At 42.3% G+C, this 18,471-nt stretch overlaps 1 pseudogene; it reads left to right on the top strand.

The window, feature by feature from the left end:
• The first annotated feature begins 12,790 nt into the window (after positions 1-12,790).
• On the top strand, positions 12,791-12,910 carry LOC136642467 (5S ribosomal RNA; annotated as a pseudogene).
• Positions 12,911-18,471: the final 5,561 nt, after the last annotated feature.

The raw sequence follows: 18,471 nt of genomic DNA, 5'->3' as shown, positions 1-18,471 counted from the left end.
AGAAAACCACTTTTGTCATTCAAAAATCTTTCCCTGTATAAGGAGACACATGAAGACACATGAGGAAAGACACCAATTACAAAATGCTTTTTCTTTTCAACAAAGGTGTGCGCTCTTTTAATTCCAGGGCTCACCCTCTATGCCACACACATCTCACTAGGTGAGATAATATTCTTGGCGATAGACACATCTCAGCACACAAGGCTCATAAAAAGGAGGGCTATGGGATGCTCTTGAGCTAAACTGGCAGATATTACTCCTTAAGTAGAGTTTGCTCTTATGTCTCATAAGGAGAAGAACATCTGGGTACTGTTCTTGCACAATGGGATATTATTCTTGGATTGAGAGGCACAAGTCAGTGAAGTCAACATTATTATAAGCCTGTATTCAGCATACTCATTGAGAGTTACTGGAGAATGTAAGTATTGAATCATCAGCATCCTCAGAAAGAGGAAGTCCATGGCATCTGCCAAAGGATGTAGAAAGAAAGGGGGCAAACATTAACACAATCTAGTTCTAGTTCCCCCCCCCCCCAATAAGAGCTGTGTGACTACAAATACAGAAAACAATTTCATGCCATTGCTCTGCTAAGGAGTCTACTATGTGGCATAGCCTGCTTTTAAAAAAAAATAATACAACAATGAACCTCAAAAATCAATTATTCTGCTTCAGAAAGGATACATTCCTGGTCAAAGAATTTAAATTCATTTAACACACTGACTACTCCTCAGTGAGGTTTTCCCAGGAGAACTTTCTACTAAGATTTTATCACATTTCCAAAATGCACGCTAAAGTTCAAATACACAAGGATGCTTTCCCATTATAAATGAAGATAAAAAAGTATTTCAATTTGCCCCTCTCCACAAAATTTACCCTGCACTTTATAGACAAGTATTTAGTTCACAAGAAAGGCTGCCCAAGACCTCCTGACAAAGCATGCCAAGTGCTGCTCCCCTTTCCTGGATCCTTGCTTCTTCCACTCTCCAATGTTCTAGCTAAGTACTCTCCTTCTGTTCATATTTCCTCTTCTTTACTGTCCCCCTCTTCCAATCCAGGGAGTGGAAGGAGAAGGAGGAGCAGTGGAGGGAAGTAGGCAGACAGAGGAGAGGAGCATCTCTGTTGCTTGAGATGACTGCTTCAGTTGGTCTCATGGTTGAGCTGATTCTGGCCTTAGGGCCTCAACCTAACCCCAGACTCTTCTTATATGGCTTACAAAATAGCCGTTGTAACCAAAGATTTCTTCCTTCTGTTAAGGTTTAGGCTACTCAGTCACTTTCTTTCATGCCAGTTGAATTCTTTAGTCCCCCTCTTCTACCGTATCACCAATAACAGAGGCTTTGGTAGAGCCCTCTCTTAGGTACACACATCAGGTGTACACTCCTCTGCACATTCCCAAGACACCGACAAAGGAGAGCGAACAGGTGACATACATCAGGAAAGAACACCACCTGAGCCTCTGCTGCTGCTCACTCTAGGGAGGACGGGGTTAAGGTGACTTTTGCTGGGATTTGAGCTTTCATTGGGAGTGAGTCAGAAGATGGAATCAATGTTTCTGGCCCCTGAGGCCTTTCTTCAAGACATGGTCTCTGTAAAATATTAGCAAAATGCAATCAGGGCTATAACTTCCATCATTTGCATTTGTGTACTGATTTGCAAAATGCGGTTGTTCATAACAGCCAAAGCCAATCAAAGTGAGTGATGTGCTAATTTAGAACACATTTACTTTTGCAAGAAACAGGAGTTTAAAACCTGTTGCCTTACAAATGCTTCTGTTGCACTTCTTATGGAGTTGTCTATGACCCTCAACAGCCACCGTGTATACAAATGTCAAGGCAAAGTTGTTCCGGGGGTGGGGGGTGAGAGGGGCAACACTAAACTGTAAATGGATCCCAATTCTCCTTCCGTCTTTTACATTTTTTAAACAACCCAAAACACTTGCTTTTGTTCCAGTTTTCACATCCTTCTCTCTGTTCACTTCCTGTTTCCCCAGTTAAAAGGGTGACACAGGAGCAAGGAGGTGGGTTCTAGGTGTTAACCACTAGGCACTGTGCCTGTCTTGCCTTCCATCTATCCTTACAGTCCTTGCATGAGGAACTGGAACAAAGTGCTTAGAGCTAAATTAATAATTTTCCCCTCATCGCTGTCATCACTGTTGATTTCTGCCAGTCATGCACTGGTAAAAGGCAGAAAACATTCATTCATGAGGGCAATGCTCACTGTCGATACTAATGGAATCTATGGTCTGTTTTGCCTGGGGACTGGTGCACACAACACCCAGCTGTCATTAGTCAAGGAGCCTGTTGACTCTGGCTCAGTCTGCTCCGTTATTCATTTCCTTTGAAGTAGTTTTGCTGGTAGCCAGACGGTATAACTCTTGTAGTGCATCTCACTGTTCACTTCTCTTTGGAAACCCCCAAGGAGGAATTTGGCTCCAGGTTTTCATTACCATGGTGTGAAATAAATACTTTATCAGTCACCACCAATTCATTTCATTCTTGGATCTCAGCAGTTATTCCACCAAAATGGCTTTCAGCAAGAAAGAGATTTAAATTAAGAATGATTCTCTTCCATGGATTAAACAACAAGTGCAGAATCTATTGTGCCACCTTGCCACCAGTACTCTCAATTGATTTGAAATTACTGACTGGTAGACATGCTCTTTTCCTGCACGACTGGGCAGATGTCCAGAGACAGTGATAAAAGAAGCAATTATCATTTTTTTGGAAGCAGTTTGTTCCTACACTGGTGGTTTCGTTTTCAATTTTTGAACTTTTCCCCAGCCTTTCTGCTGCATAGAGAACATACTTGGAAGTTAATAGCCCTTGTGCGTAAAAAATATATTGCTGTGGTGTGTTCTCTTTGCAATATAGATAGATAGATTTTAAAAAAAGAAATGTAACAAAAAGGAATTCTAACAAAGGTTCCTGTGAGATGTCATTTTGAAAAGTATTTATTGTTCTGGTATTCTGTTTTCCTACTGCAGTGTTGGCAGATGACAGATTTTGACCCTAGATCTGAGCTGGAACAACATACTTGATGATGTTGGAGTTGAGCAGTAATCCCTGCTCATCCATGAAGCTCACTGGCTGACCAATCACTTTAATCTAATCTAACTCACAGGGTTGTTGTAAGTAATGTAATGTAATGCAACATTATTATGAATGTGAAGCATGGGCAGATGTCTTTTGTACAGGGTGTGTGTGTGTGTGACAGACAGACAGAGCAAAACCACAGTATAGGGGGGAGCTTTAGTACATTGTCTTTTCACATTTCCTATTCCAATCATATTCCCCCCTCATATGCTATTTTTATTGGGGAAAACAGCTTTCACTGAAAGTTTAAATGGGCAGAAAACATTGTGAGGTCCTTGAAGTAAAGACAGAATTGAAATATGATAGACAAACACATAACCCAGCCACCTCAAGTCTTTGCACTTGTTTCTCATTATACCTGTTAAAATGAATGGCAGTAGCTTAGGAACAGCATTTGGTAGCAGTACAAGCCAATAATTGGGACAGTATCTACTGAAATTACCTCCATTGTTGCTTTCATGAATCAAGAAATCCCAAAGACTTCTTTTTCCAAATTAAGTTCTATCAAATCTGTGCAAGGGAGGCTTTTTTACATAATTGTCTTGTTAGACCATAAATAAGGTATGAAAAAAGTGGTGCCATTCCCTTAGCAAGGAGTCCAGCAAAGAGGAAGATTCACATGGACAGATATTTTTAATCAATCAATGTTCATTATTCTGGAATACCAGAGAAAAGACCTTAGAGTCACCTGTGAGTTAAAGGCCTATTCAAATGAAGGAGATCTCTTTTGCACTTTCTGCAGTGGACAGCTTTTCTTCAATTATTCCAATGCAGTTCATGAGGGGTACAAGGGTTTTCTGAGCTATAAATAACATAGCCATGTTTATTTTCTGTCTACCAAGCTTAGGCTGCAATCCTAAGTATACAAACCTGGGAGTAATTCCATATAGTTCAATGGGGCTTACTTCTGAGTAGACATGCATAATGTTTGCTGTAATGGGGCATTAGTTGGACCTGCCTCTGTGGCCCTCTCTAGCTGTCCTTTAACGTCCTGTGATTTCCATTGTCCCTTGTGCCCATGCAGTACATAGCCCAACAAGCAGTGTGGTATCCTAGCATGCCTTTGGGTTGTTGACATGTAGACAGGGTTTTGGCCAGTACATGCACCACTTTGTTCCCCCACCCCACCTAGGAATGTTTGGGAAAAAGAAACACAGGCTTTTTCATTTGTGACACATCAGCTTCCATTTAGAAGGAAACGCTTGTTTTCAGTGTTTTCAGTAAAACATTTCTGGTTTTAAAATGTCAGTGGCCTCTGATGCGTCCCACATTCTCCAAATTATGAAAATGTAGAAAAGGGGGGAAAATTAAGGTCATTTCACATGACCTGTATGCCATGCCAAGATTTGCGTTAAGTTGGTCAGCATTGCAGCTGCCTGTATCGTCAAACAATTGCCCAATGGCTTCACCATCTCAAGGGCTCAATCTTATCCAATTTTCCAGTGCCAATGCAGCTGCAATGCAGTTCCAAGGCAAGGGAACAAATGCTCCCTTTCCTCAAGGAGATTCCATGACTCCCACCACAACCACTGTAGGATGCAGTGTATGTTCCATTGGCAAGGTTGCATCAGAACTGGAAAGTTGGGCCCTAAATGTTATTCATCTGGTTGTACCTGGAAGGGAAACCTGGCCATATGGTGAAACAATTGATGTTCGTTATGCAGTTAGTTGCAGTTAGGATTGACTCAGTTTATATCTCAGCTCCTTATGTCACCTGACTTGAGCCTTAAAGTTGGATGAATCAGCTTTAATTTGTAAATTAAAGAATTTTTCTTTTTACTTTTGTAAAAGTAAACTTTGAAGATTTTTGTCAAGGTCAGGAGCAATAATTTCTGTAGCATCCTAAAGCACGGAGCTATCCATGATAACATGTATCTCACAGATACTACCACAAAAGGATAACTAAACCAACACATTTGTAAGAAGGATTGCATCTGAAATGGGTGTACTAATTGGAGAGAAAAAAACAGTTTCAGAAAAATGGAAACTACAGAGGGATTTGGGAGATTTTTGGCACAATCCTCTCCCTTGACTGCACCAGTGGAGCACACATTCCACTGCTGCAGACTGTTGCAAACGTGCCATAAGGTGACAGCACAAACACAACACAAACATGACAGCACAAACACAAACGTGACAGCACAGGTTTGTGGCCCACCAGGAGGCAGATCTATGCCATTTTGCCAGTGCTATCACAGGGATTAGCGCGGGCTGGAGCAGGTAAGGTCCCACTGGGCAGGGCAGGGCAGGGCAGGGCAGGGGGAGGGCAGGGAGGAACAGAACAGGGTGGGAGAGGGCATCAACAAGGGCAGGGTTTGGGCAGTTTAGACCCAGGGGGTGGGATCATCAGCAGCAGTGCATGCCATATCCTATCCCCCCTCTTGGGCCTGATCCACTGACATGAGGTAATGCAGACTTGTGCCAGCAATATTGTTGTCACAGATTCTAGTTGTCCCACTGTGGCAGCTTGGGCTTTCCCTCAGGGAAGGGGACAAAAAGGGGGACCCTGAAGAGACCTCCAGCAGAACCAGGGGACATCCACTAAAATTGAGTGTTGGGAGAGTTAGGACAGACAAAAGAAAATATTCCTTTACTCAGCGTGTGGTTGGTCTTTGGAACTCCTTGCCACAGGATGTGGTGATGGCGTCTGGCCTGGACGCCTTTAAAAGGGGATTGGACAAGTTTCTGGAGGAAAAATCCATTACGGGTTACAAGCCATGATGTGCATGTGAAACCTCCTGATTTTAGAAATGGGCTATGTCAGAATGCCAGATGCAAGGGAGGGCACCAGGATGAGGTCTCTTGGCATCTGGTGTGCTCCCTGGGGCATTTGGTGGGCCGCTGTGAGATACAGGAAGCTGGACTAGATGGGCCTATGGCCTGATCCAGTGGGACTGTTCTTATGTTCTTATTTAAATTTTATATTTAAATATTTTTTCCGGCCCTCAACACCATGCCAGATATTTGATGCGGCCCTCTGGCCAAAAAGTTTGGCGGCCCTGCCCTATAGGAAGCAGCAGAAGCCATGCTGGCACCAATGCATTGGTGTGGGTGAATTTACATAGGATAGGGCTGTTTATGTAAGTTTCAAGCTCTCATATGAATGCATATTTTGGGCTTGTATTGCCCTTTTTTTTCCCTTTGCCTATTTTGGAAATAAAGCACCATGTTTATTATCCCAGATTTGATATTTTAAAAGATACTTTTTGTGCTTTATCTACTTGCAATGAAATTATAGAAAATACAGATTTAACTCTCTGTGGTATTTCATTGACTTTTTTACATTGATGGGGCACAATCCTAACCCCTTACATCAGTGCTTTCCAGCACTGACATAAGGGCAATGCAGCTCTGAGGTAAGGGAACAAACATTCTCTTAATTTGAGGAGGCCTCTGTGAGCTACACCCAACTGCAGGAAGCAGCACACGTCCCATTGGCACTGCTATGCCAGTGCTGGAAAGTACTGACATAAGGGGTTAGGATTGCACCCATAGTTATCCAAATCTGATGTTTTACTTAATTCCCAAACTCAGTCATTGAGTGCGTCTTCCTTTGTCTCTATTCAGTCAATATCAGCATGTTATTGCACTGCAAAGCAGAACTGAGTATCATGATTCAGGACACTTTGAATAATAAACTGGTGAATAATAAACTGGTGATTATTATACCTTACATGTTCCAATTCTATGGGGTCCTTGCACAGCTGGAAGTAGTATTCTGACAATGCAAGATCTTTTACAGCAATAGCAGAGGTGGTCAACCTTTCAATTTTAGGGCACCTAGACCTTTATTGATTTATAGAGGAGGGAATTTCAGCAGGTGCAGCTTGTCATCTGTGAGAAGGCAAGCTGCACTTGCTGAAATTCCCTCTTATACACAATTGTTAAAGGTTCAGGAGCCCAAAAGTTGAAAGATTAGCCACCCCTGAGCTACAGAAAGGCAAAACACCACTTTCCACAGCTGGGCCACTGCTACAAGCAGCAAATGGCTGTGTGTCAGTAGCTTCGTAGTGAATCTCTGTGAAGTTAGCACACGGATGGAAAGGAGGCAGGTTGGGGAAAGCAGGGCAGGGCAGGGCAGGGAGGAATAGGGCAGAGACTGGGAGAGGCCAGTGGTTCAAGGCCAAGAAGGAGACAGTATAGGTGGCAGTGCTACCACCAATATCCTACCTGCCTTTCCGGCCTTGATCCGCCATCCTAGGGCCATTTAGACTTCTGCCACCTAAATTGCTGGTGTGGGTCCAAGTAGATCAATTCCCTCCAGACATATGAATCTGCCCCCCTCTCCCCTGCATGATGATAGGCCTGAGCTGAGAATCTACCACTGTGTACTTTTCCCATATCAAATAATATCAAAAATATCAAAATTTTTTAACTGTGCCTATTTCTTGAATGACCACAGCATTGTCCTTCAGTTTGGATTAGGGTTTCTACTGCTGACCTCTCCTTTTCCCCAACAGCGTAAAGTTCATCTGAGACCATAATCATGCGTTATCATTATCCCTAGAGGAGATAAATCTTTGCTAAAAAGCTTCTGGTATCTGACTGCTGTACCTTAAATGTAGTATTAAAAACTAGGTGCCAGCACATAGATTTAAAAGTTGCAGATTCTTAGATAGCATGTAGTATCCCAATAGTGACAACTAGTTTTGTAAAAACCTAAACTATCTAGAGCCAAATCATATCCAACTTTCCAGTGCTGATGCAGCTGTGTCAATAGGCCATGCACAGTATCCTGTGGTGGTAGGGCAGCCACTGAGGCCTCTTGGGACTGAATTGTGGCTGCATCAGTGCTGGAAAGTTGATAGGATAAAGTCCTTAAAGTGTATCATAGCAGTGAATTTTGATAATGGAAAAATGTGTACTGTTTGACCTCCTTGCCTACAATTTTCATGGATTTCTCATTGCCTGCGACCCTTGCCATCTTTTGCAGCATGCCTGGCTCAGATATTTCTTAAAACTCTGGTAATAATATCATGTTAGTTCATCCTCCAGGGGATAGCCACCCACACAGGTAATTGTTTGGTACAGATTCAGAATGCAAGCCACTGTGCTTTGGAATCACAGATGGGTGATCAGAACTGGTGAGACATTTTGGCATTGCCACTGATTTTACCATGACCATTTGAAGAACTGAAATCCATAGCAGAAATCTTTAAAGATTATTGGGATTATCATGGGATAGACAAGCATTTGAAAAAGCCCATGGTATAGTTTAAAAAGTTTAAAAAATATTGAGGGCAAAAGATTGCATTATTTCACATATACTCACGGTGGTTTACATCGGCAGTGTGACCATAAACTCCATATTTCCCCCCAAATGGAAATTCTGTGAGAGTGTTATTCTGTGAAACTCATAATCCTCCATTTTTCCAGATGTTTCCTTTCATCATGCAATTGTTGTTCTGACTGAACAACTTTGGCCTTCCAAGCTTCTACAGGCAGCAGCAAATCAAGCCTCAGATGGGTTCTCAAGATTTTATCTATTTTGGGTCAGCTGACACCTACTCAATACCCATTCCTTCACAGAGCTTCATTGGCCCTGTTAACTCATCAGTGACATTTCAGAGCCCAATCCTTTTGTGGGCCCTACCACTGGGCAAGCACCGTTGATAGCCCAGCACTGGCCGGCGCCAGGCTACTGCTGGGTGGGCATCTGACCTCTGCAGAATGCAGACCGCCGAGCAGTGGAGAGGTAAGGGGGGGGGAGGTGGGGAAGGAGGCATTCTGGGGAAAGGGGAGGCAGGCAGGGGGGAAGAAGGCGGGAGAAAGGGAGAGGGTGGAGGGAGGCGTGCCGGGGGGAGGGAGCGGAGAGGGAGGGAGGTGGGACCGGTGGAACAATGCTCCACTGGATGCAGAGCCTCTGTGTTGGGCTCGCCACCTTACACAGAGGCTCTTGATTCACTGCTTACCTTTTTGTTGGAGGTGAATCAAGTAGCCCCATTGTGGCGCTACTCTCTTTACCTGGGGGAACGGGACAAAAGTCCCCTTCTCCCAAGGAGCCACTAGCAGCTGTCCAAAGTGTGCAGGATGTGGCGGCAGCCATTTTCGGCTCTGCCGCAGCCACGCACTCTGGGCAGCTCAGGACTGGGCTGCCTGTCATCTATCCAAAACAAAACCAGGACTGACCTTGCTTAGCTTCTTCAGGGAAGGCAGCAGCTCCACCTGCAAACCACAACTCTTGCCATAATGCAATCAAGACTGTATGTGTACTCACTGAAGTTTGCCAGCACTATAGCATCTGAAAACACTAACCCTAACTGCATTTATTTGGAAGAAAACCCTGTTTATTTCTATGGCACTTAATTATGAAAATACCTTTAGAGAAGGGGCTAGACAAAAAAAAAAATCTGTAATGCATTGGTAGTAAAGTTATTTCATTAAAGATGTGATGGTGTTTTCTCTCCCTCCTACCCTGTGATCCTGTTTCCTGTGATCTACAGAGAGGCATTTCAGGGTATAATAAATATTCCTACTTGGTACATAAACCATTGTTTTGTTTTGCAAATTATAAAGTGGCTTTAGGATACCTGTAAATCTTTCTTTAAGCAAGGGACAGGATTCACTCCCCCTCTTGCAAATAATATACTTGCTTGCTCTTAAAAATGTAGGACTGACTTTGAATTGACCCTGTGCTTTATACCTCAGTGGAGATCCATGAAAGGATATTTATAATACTTGTGGACATCCACTATTACACCAGTGGGAGTTTTCTTTATCAGCAGAAGAATAGCAGAAACATGGCCAGACTAAAACATGGCAGATATATGCAATAGGCAGATGGAATCTGATTTATTCGGCAGTCTCTTTCTTACTGTAGCCTTCTCTGTACCTTCTCTTGGGTACCCAGTGTGGCATTATTTCTTGTAACAATAAAATATTTTAAAAATGAGGGGGAGAAGAGAGTATACATAATAAAGTGCCGCTTGAACAAAAGAAGCTTAAATCACAAATATTATTTCCTGGCTCCTATAAACATAGTATATTTTCCTGGAAGCTTTCAAGTACGTCTACTGCACTCAGTGCCTGTAGGAAAGCAAGTAACAAGATGATTATTCATTATTATGATCACTGTAGAGAGCTCACATACTCCGGATGCACTTCACAGAAACAGAACAAGAAAAAAATCATGAATTTGCCTTGAAAAGATTACCAGCGCAAACAACAGTGAGATATGACATTAAGCTGAAGAGCAAGAAGAAATATACCCAGTAAATACCACTTCACCGGCAGTCTGGAAGGTAACCATGGTTTAGTATGGTTCATCAAAAGCTTCAAGAGGTAAATTGTTTATAGATTGTTCCAGCTTTGGGTCTGTCACCTTAAAAAATTAAGTGTTTGGAGGTCGTTCTGTAGATGTGTTTGTTAAAAATCCACTTGCTTAAACAGGCAAGGAATTCTCCATGATCTCAAAACCGAATTTTACTGTGAAGTCATCTTGCTTGACCACCCAGCCTTCAGCCTCAACAGCAAGAAAACCTAAAACCTAACTCGTACTTGCCCATAGCAACATAGACTCACTTCCTCATAGCTTCTTAGCATGCTAGTGTGACAATATCTGTATGAAGGACCTACATAGGCAGGGTCAGTGATGCTGCTCCCTCCCAAAACAATTTTTTTCTCTCCACTCTTGCATCCTACCTTGGTCGGACAACATTTGCCTAGGAACAAAGCATGAAAATGGAGTTCTCCACATAATTCCTTCCACCAGATGTTGGAAGCCACTTCTATGTTGGCCCCATGTTACAATCATTGCTCACATTCATGCTTTGTTACCCTTAATGCTCTTATCCCTCTCCTGGCTCTTCCGCTTGTACCACAAAACAAAATTACAGTATTCAGGTCTCAAATAAGACAATATGCACTATGCTAGACAAATTGATGCAGCTCACAGGCAAGGTCCAGTATTCATCAGAGGCAACCTCAGGGACCTGTGAAGAATTATACATGGTGGAAAAATGATACATGGTGAAAATTAGCACCTGTTCAGTAGAAAATTGAGGTCTATATATTTCACTTAGGGCTTTTCCACATAGCGGACCTTACCACCTTTGTACATTTTACCCTTTGCTCACTATAAGAATGCACAACCGGTACACACAGATGGGATCAGGAGAAGGAAACTTGCTGTGTGTGGGTGGAAGTAACCATGCTGTTTTCTTCCCTTTATAAGTTTCACAGGAAAGGAGAACGGGAGTGCATAGCTTTTACAAACGGTAAAAAACAAAATGAAAGTAAGTAAGGGGTTCACTTTATTATTGATTAATTTAAACAGGTTTGTGAAATTGAGGGTCAGAAAAGCTTTTTTCAAAATTTATAGTGGTTTTATATGAATTTGGGGTGCTGATTCCAAAAATGGCATCCGTTTTGTCCTATTGCATCTAGTTTCAGAGATAGCTGCATAGCCTCATTACTAAATTATTCAAACAGTCCCTTTGTGAGGTGGCCAAGTGTAGGCTTCTTCACAAGAAAGTTGCCTGAAACACTGATGAGGGTATGCAGTATATCTGAAACTAGACATGACAGGGTAAAACTGGTGCCATTCTTGAAATCAGCACCCCACATATACCTAGGAATAGGTCTAACTTTTAAGACAGCAAAATGTGTGTTGACCTTTTTTTTTTTTTTAAAGCAAGCTACTTTATTCAATCCCAAAGACCATTACTGTACTGCCATTACCACCTGGTCAATCTGGACTTGCCAAAGTTTAGCTCAGTTTTAACAGGCAATTGCATATCAAAAGTTTGAGGCTGTAAATTGTATATTGACGCTTCTGATAGTTTCTTGACTATAGGAGTTCTGCCAAATGTAGCTGTTAACTTATGCAGAGATACTGATTCTAATTAAGTAATAGCAGAGGTTGCCTTTGAATTTATGAGCCTATAATCTGTTCCCTTGTGCTCAATAAATACCATTGCTACAGACTGTGGTGTTAATTTCACACTACAGTGGGAGCTCATAGTTGTTGCCAAATATAATCATAAGTCACAGGCAATTTGGATTATTACTGGAGAGTACAGTGCACTGAGAATGTGGTAGCTTATAATCACTTCTTAAACTCATTAACTGAGCTTTTGAACAGTATAACTTTCCTGTCTGTGATAAAGCATAGTTATGTGCTGGTCCACAAATGAACTGCAGAGACAGAATAATAACCATGCTCACTTTTGGAAAGAATGCACAATGAGCTTCTTTTGTCAGTGGGTTTGTTTGCTTTGGGGATCATTAGCTTGACACAACCTAAAATGGTCTCTGAGCAATAGTTAGCTGCCGAGCCCCTCCCCAATATTTTGAAGGCAAATGCTGTGCATACAATGCTTGATGTACAAAGGGCTACTTCATACTGCAAAATTCCTCTTCACAAAAGTATACACATAAACTACACGAATACACAGAAAAGGACTATGCTATACATGTGGGTACTGTCCCATGCAATTTGCTTAACTGTTAAAAAATATAATATGCTGTAAGCTGGTGGATGATTCAGTAACTAGTAGTGTTTGCCAATGCCATGTTCAATTCTTAGTTTAGACTGCTGGAAAATAAGACCAATTTCTATGGCTACAGTAGCTGAATCTCAAGGATATGATGTGAGCCAAGGTTCACCCCCATGTTTTAATGGTAAGGCACACTTCTGTGAAATAATCAAGATGCTTTTGATCAGATATAGGGTGTCTTCTTCACATTTGAGCAATGACCATTGCAGCAACTATTACCCTGCACATGCCCGATCTTGTCTGAACTTGGAAGCTAAGCAGGGTCAGGCCTGGTTAGTACTTGGATGGGAGACCGCTAGGGAATACCGGGTGCTGTAGGCTTATACCATAGTCTTTTGAGACTGAAGGTTGCCAACCAATGACCATTGCAGAGGGCAAGACCAGGACCGAGAGCTCTTCAACTACATAAGATTCTCCACCGTTAGTTTCTGAAATTGAGAGATGGGGAGTCCCATTCCATGATGAGGAGTCAGAGCCTAGAATTTGTCAGCTGACCAAAGGCCTCATACGCCTGCTGCCAATGACAGGGCTGATGTTAGATTCTTATTCCATTTTTTACCTGGTGAATCCTGGCTGTTAGGGTAGTAGAGTATCCAGGACATTCTGTATCAACACAGAATGACCTAGATAGTATATAGTTATATTGGCCAAATCTTATTGAGGGCAAATTCAGGTCCCAGGCTGACACTGTTAAAGCCAGGTGGATGTTGTATGCTGCAGGACCATCAGTGCAAACAGCTGGAGGGTGTGTAAAGGTAACAGCAGCCTGCTGATCCTCTGCTGTCCTCCACAATTGCCATTGCCAGTAAATTGACAGCAGGTGGGGAGGATCAGGGGCAAATCAGGGTGGGAAGCAGGCAAGGCTGGGAGCAGTTCAGTGCTGGACCTCAGAGGCAGCCATACACACCAGGATCCTATCTCCTCCTACTTGACCTAGACCTGCCCCCAGGAGTCTTCACAGACCTATGCCACCTAAGAAGCCGGTGTAGATCCAAGACGACAAATTGGGAACTAGGCAACCTACAAAGAGGTAAGTAAAAACATATTTCATTTACCTATCCTGATAGTGAGGGAGTCTGCCATACTTTACAGAGCAGGGAGATCCACAGATGGGAGCTGCTAGCAATAAGTTCTCTTGCAGGATACTACCAACTGCACTTCTGAAATCCTGTTTCAGATCTCAGAGCAAAGGTGTTAAGTCAGGGCATAATTTTACTCTAGCTTAACAAATATTTATTATTTTAATTTGTTTTGCATCCTTTGTTTATAGGTTACAAGATGGTTAAAAACGAACAAAGGCAATGTACATATAAAACAATAAAATAGTCAAGCAGTTAAATCAATCGGGGAGAGAGAGTTGCAATTTCACTCAGCCCCTACCCAAGGTCTGACAGAACTGAGATGTTCTTCCAACTTTCTTAAAAACTGGGAGAGCAGGTGCATCGTTCCCTGTAGAAAGGAATTCCAAAGTCAAAACCCACCAAAGCCCTGTCCCAGTGCTTGCCAGTCAGGCCTCAGTACATGATGGCACATGGAACACAACCTCTTCCTGAAGATCTCTAAAGCAATAGATTTGTGCTTAGTTACTAAATGAGACTCCCCCTCCTGAGTTTATGCATATGGCTCATCAACAAACATGTCCCTGCTGTTTTCTGACTTTGCTGAAAGTGTGATATTGAGATGCAGCCACCAGTAGAGACAAATATATCTATTGATCTTGAGTGGAGCCATCTTAATTTTGCAGTTGGAAGTAATGAATAATAAAACAGAGTTCTAAAACAAGAAGACTAGTACCAACCATTGAGGCATGATGTGGTTAAATAGATAACCTATTCACAAGAATATTGGCCCTTCTTGAGAAAGAACAAGGATCACTTTGACTGTTAATTGGAGACAACTGTATCACATCAGCAACCTTAATTTAAAATACATATATTTTCTCCACAGAAAGAAATATGAAAGTATTAGTCTATGAAGTTATCAGAATAATTTAGGTTGTAAGCTGGCAGCGTCAACTGTGACCATATCTCTTTGTCATGGAGGAAATGACTTTTCTTTTCAGGACAAGGTTTTCTTTTATCTATTGGAAGCAATAAAATATTAACCTTTGTATTAAAAAATTAAAATTGTTGAAGATAGAAGAAAACAAAGTACAGAAACTGTCTCAGACTCCCTATAGGGGACCTCTCTGAGGGATGAAGTATCAAAAGAACATGTTCCTGGAATGATGGGTGTTCTCATTCTGGGGGGAGTGGGAATGCTAAGTTTTTTGGGCACCTGAACACCTGTGTGAAGTTGCCCCTTTCCCATGCCTGCAGAATAAGTTGCAGCTGCAAAAGCAAAGCGGCATTCAGGTGCCTGAAAAACTTAGCGTCTCCCCCCCCCCCCAGAATGCCAGTGGTTCCTTTGTTTTGGTAAGAAGCATCTTCCATTGATATGCAGCAGTACAGGCAAAGGATGATTTGGCTGGGCCTCAACATATAGTCTGTCAAAAGGCAAAACCACAGCCACTACTTTGTGCAATTCTGCTACCTTTCGTATCATGTCCTCTTTTGGGTACATAAAACAGAATGGGCAAGTACAGTGCCTCTGTTTTTTGAAAGCAGATGAGACCAATTTGGTCATGGCTGCATGCAACACTGGAAATTATTATTACTCTTGGTCCAGAACAGGCATATATATATATATATATATATATATATATATATATATATATATATATATATATATATATATATATATATATATATGCCCAAACAAGCACACTAAGCATCAATGATCATTGGTTGTAGTGCACTTAAGGGGAATTGGTATTTATAAGAGAAAGGTAGAGAGAGAAGAGTTTGCCCAGAAGTGTTTCCAACCAATGGGGAGGATCTGAGTCCATCTGGCCCCGTTTCATGTTGTCCAGCACTAACAAACTGAATGGGGCACAATGCTATAATAATCAGGACCTCCATTGCTATGCCAGTGGAAATGCTATACCTGGATTTAAATTCCCTGCAGCCTGCTGGGGATAATGCAGAAGGGGCTGAAGACTAAGGGTTGCTATTGATTGGTCAAGGGTGGAAAGGAGTCCAGGGAGGCTGCTATCAAAGGGTTTGGAAGATAACAGGGTGACTGAGCAACCTGACATAGAGTCTGAAGTTGAGTGTAGCCCATAAGCCTACTCTGTGCCCTTCCCAAGTATTTCTGGGGTTCTTGAAACATGAACTTCTCCAATTGCAGGCCACAATCCTATCTGGCTTGCACCATCCCTCCTGGGCTGATGTAGGCCAGGTTTCAAATTACAATACAAATCGTCACTTTACAATGGTTTTTGGAAAACCGGAAGTGCATCTCAGAAGTCTTTGGAATGCATTCTGAAGTGCTTCCTCAGCATGCCTCAGAAATCTCTCTGACATGACTGGAAGGCACTTCTGGTTGCATCCAAGAGGTTCAATGAGGCCCTCCAGTGGTGGGTTCAGAATCCACAGTAAGTCATATCCATGGGTTCTGAAAAGAGCAGACTGTGCACACAAACCTAAGAGTAAGTCTCATTGAACTTCACTTCTGAGTAGACATGCCACAGATTGGGCTGTTAGATTTTTTTTGAAAGAGAGAGCACTGAAGGCTTATGCTGCCTTTGTATTATTGGCTTTATTTGTATACAAGTAAAGCATAGTAAAGTCAAATCCATTCTTATACATATAAATACATTCTGTAAACAGTACAGCCTGCATTATAGTCCCAGAGGGCAACTTGTGCACCCCCTTCCCAAAGCTGTACCCTAGTTTCCACTAGCCCCATGTAAAAAAATTTGGGTGTCTTCCACACACTCTGTCCATTCAAATTCTCTGCCCCCTGCCCATAGCTGGATGGATGTCCAGGTTCTCCAAACTCTGATGGGTGCTTCATTCCAAAAGCTCAAGGGAAATTTTCAGCTATCATTAGTATCCATTCATTAAACATAAACCAATCATTCTGGATTATTAGCCAGCACTCAGCCTAACAGGAATATTTAGGCAGCAGTTGTAACAAAGCTCTTCAGTGTGCTTGACTGTTCAAAAAGCACTTTGCATACATTATCTCAGTAATCCTTCCTATAAGATAGTCCTGCCAGTGCTATTAGCTTTATATTACTGAGGGGTCTGAAAGTGAGGGAATAGGAGTTTACTTAGCCCACCTTGTGAGCTTGCAGGTTTCAAAGAGGGACTTCTTACGTTACAGTTCACATTGTCCACATGTTAGTAACTACACAGCACCTGCATTCAGTACCAAAAGTCCTTCCTTAATATGTTCAGTGATGTCTTTAAAGGCACTTACTTGGGGACTATTTTTAGTTCTGGTCTTGGTGGTAATTTTACCTTGTCATCAGGACCTGTCTGTGGCAGAGAAGATCTATATCACCCTACTGCAGTGTTTTTTCAACCAGTGATACCTGAGGTGGTATCTGGTGGTACTTGCAGGACCCCTGGACACCTGCCGCCTGGCAGTGAGAGCAGGAATGGGATGCAACAAACAGCAGGAGGCTTGCCTCAGTGGGCAGAGCTTTAAAGCATACTTTTCTGTGCTTGAAAAAGCCCTCCTGTCCACCTTGAGCCCTTACAGGTGTTTATCACATTGCATTTGGCCTCCCAACTCAGAAGTAATTGGTGATGTTGTTACCAAAAGGGCTGTTTTGTTTAGGGGAATTATTACACTGCCCTTATTGGAACCTTAGGATCGCAGGCTGGATAACAAGACAGCATAATGCAGAGAAATTCCCTTTTGCTTAAAGAGGAGACTGAGAGAAAGATAATTTTAAATATAAGATTATAGTTTTATTACAAAAGCACAAAGGTAAATAATGCACATGGAGAAATGATAAGTGTATGTTTCTTGGTCCTAATACTTGAATCCAGTGTACCTAGCTTTCATGGTGGTTGCGTGTGAAGAGTATTTGGTGCATCCGAGGAAATTAGAAAAAGGAAAGATTGTAAGGAAAGGATTTTAGGGGTCCCTGGTCTGCCAAACCCCAGCTGCTAACTAAAGATGGGGAGAGAAGGGGAGAAAAAAGGAGAGGGGGGAGAAGGGAAAGAGTTCCAGGCGCAAGATAGTTACCTATCCTGTAGAGTAGTTGGAGGGGGGGGAAGAGTCCTGTGAAGAGGACCCTCTGACACAACACAGATATGTTGGTCCTTGGAGAGAGAGCCGGAGAGAGCATGTGAGAGGAAGCCCTCTCTTAAAAGAGGTTTTCAGATGGTGCTGGTAGCTTCGTTACTACCACACAGCAGGGAAAACATTCAAAGGATCAGGATGTCGTTATCAGCAAAATTCAATGGGGTCAATAGCTGGCTTCCTAGATGGGGGAACTTAAACAATGAATCAGCAACACAAGAAGGCAGTTCAAGTTTGCATACAGCACTTAAGCAGTGATTGGATTAGGAGACACTTTTGCCTTAAACAGTGATTGGGTTAAAACAACTCAATGAATACAGTAATGTAGGAGACACTTAAACAATGATTTACGATGCCAGACTTCCTCCCATAATGTGTGACCATAGGGAGGTGGTGGTTGTGTAACCATGAGCTTGTGACTTGACTTGATTATGGCCTGTGTACTGGAAGAAGTTTAGCCTGCATGATATTTTAGTCCATAGTAACATAACCAGGTATAGAGAAAATCACAACTAAAAGGCAAAAGGGGATTTTCACGTAACAATGTCACTGCCAGTTACTTCTGGTGGTACTTCAAGTAGGTGGATTTGAAGTAGTACAGCAGAAGACAAACCTTGAGAAACACCGCCCTACTGGAATTAAGAAACAATCTTCCCAGCCCCACATAAACACTCTTGCAGTATTTATCCAAGCTGGTTAAGCATTTCGAGGACTGATTAACACAAATTCATTTCCTGCATACA

Source organism: Tiliqua scincoides, chromosome 2, assembly GCF_035046505.1.
Source record: "Tiliqua scincoides isolate rTilSci1 chromosome 2, rTilSci1.hap2, whole genome shotgun sequence".
Taxonomy (NCBI): Eukaryota; Metazoa; Chordata; class Lepidosauria; order Squamata; family Scincidae; genus Tiliqua; species Tiliqua scincoides.
The sequence above is the reverse complement of the archived record's forward strand: the minus strand, read 5'-3'. Positions and strand labels throughout refer to the sequence as shown.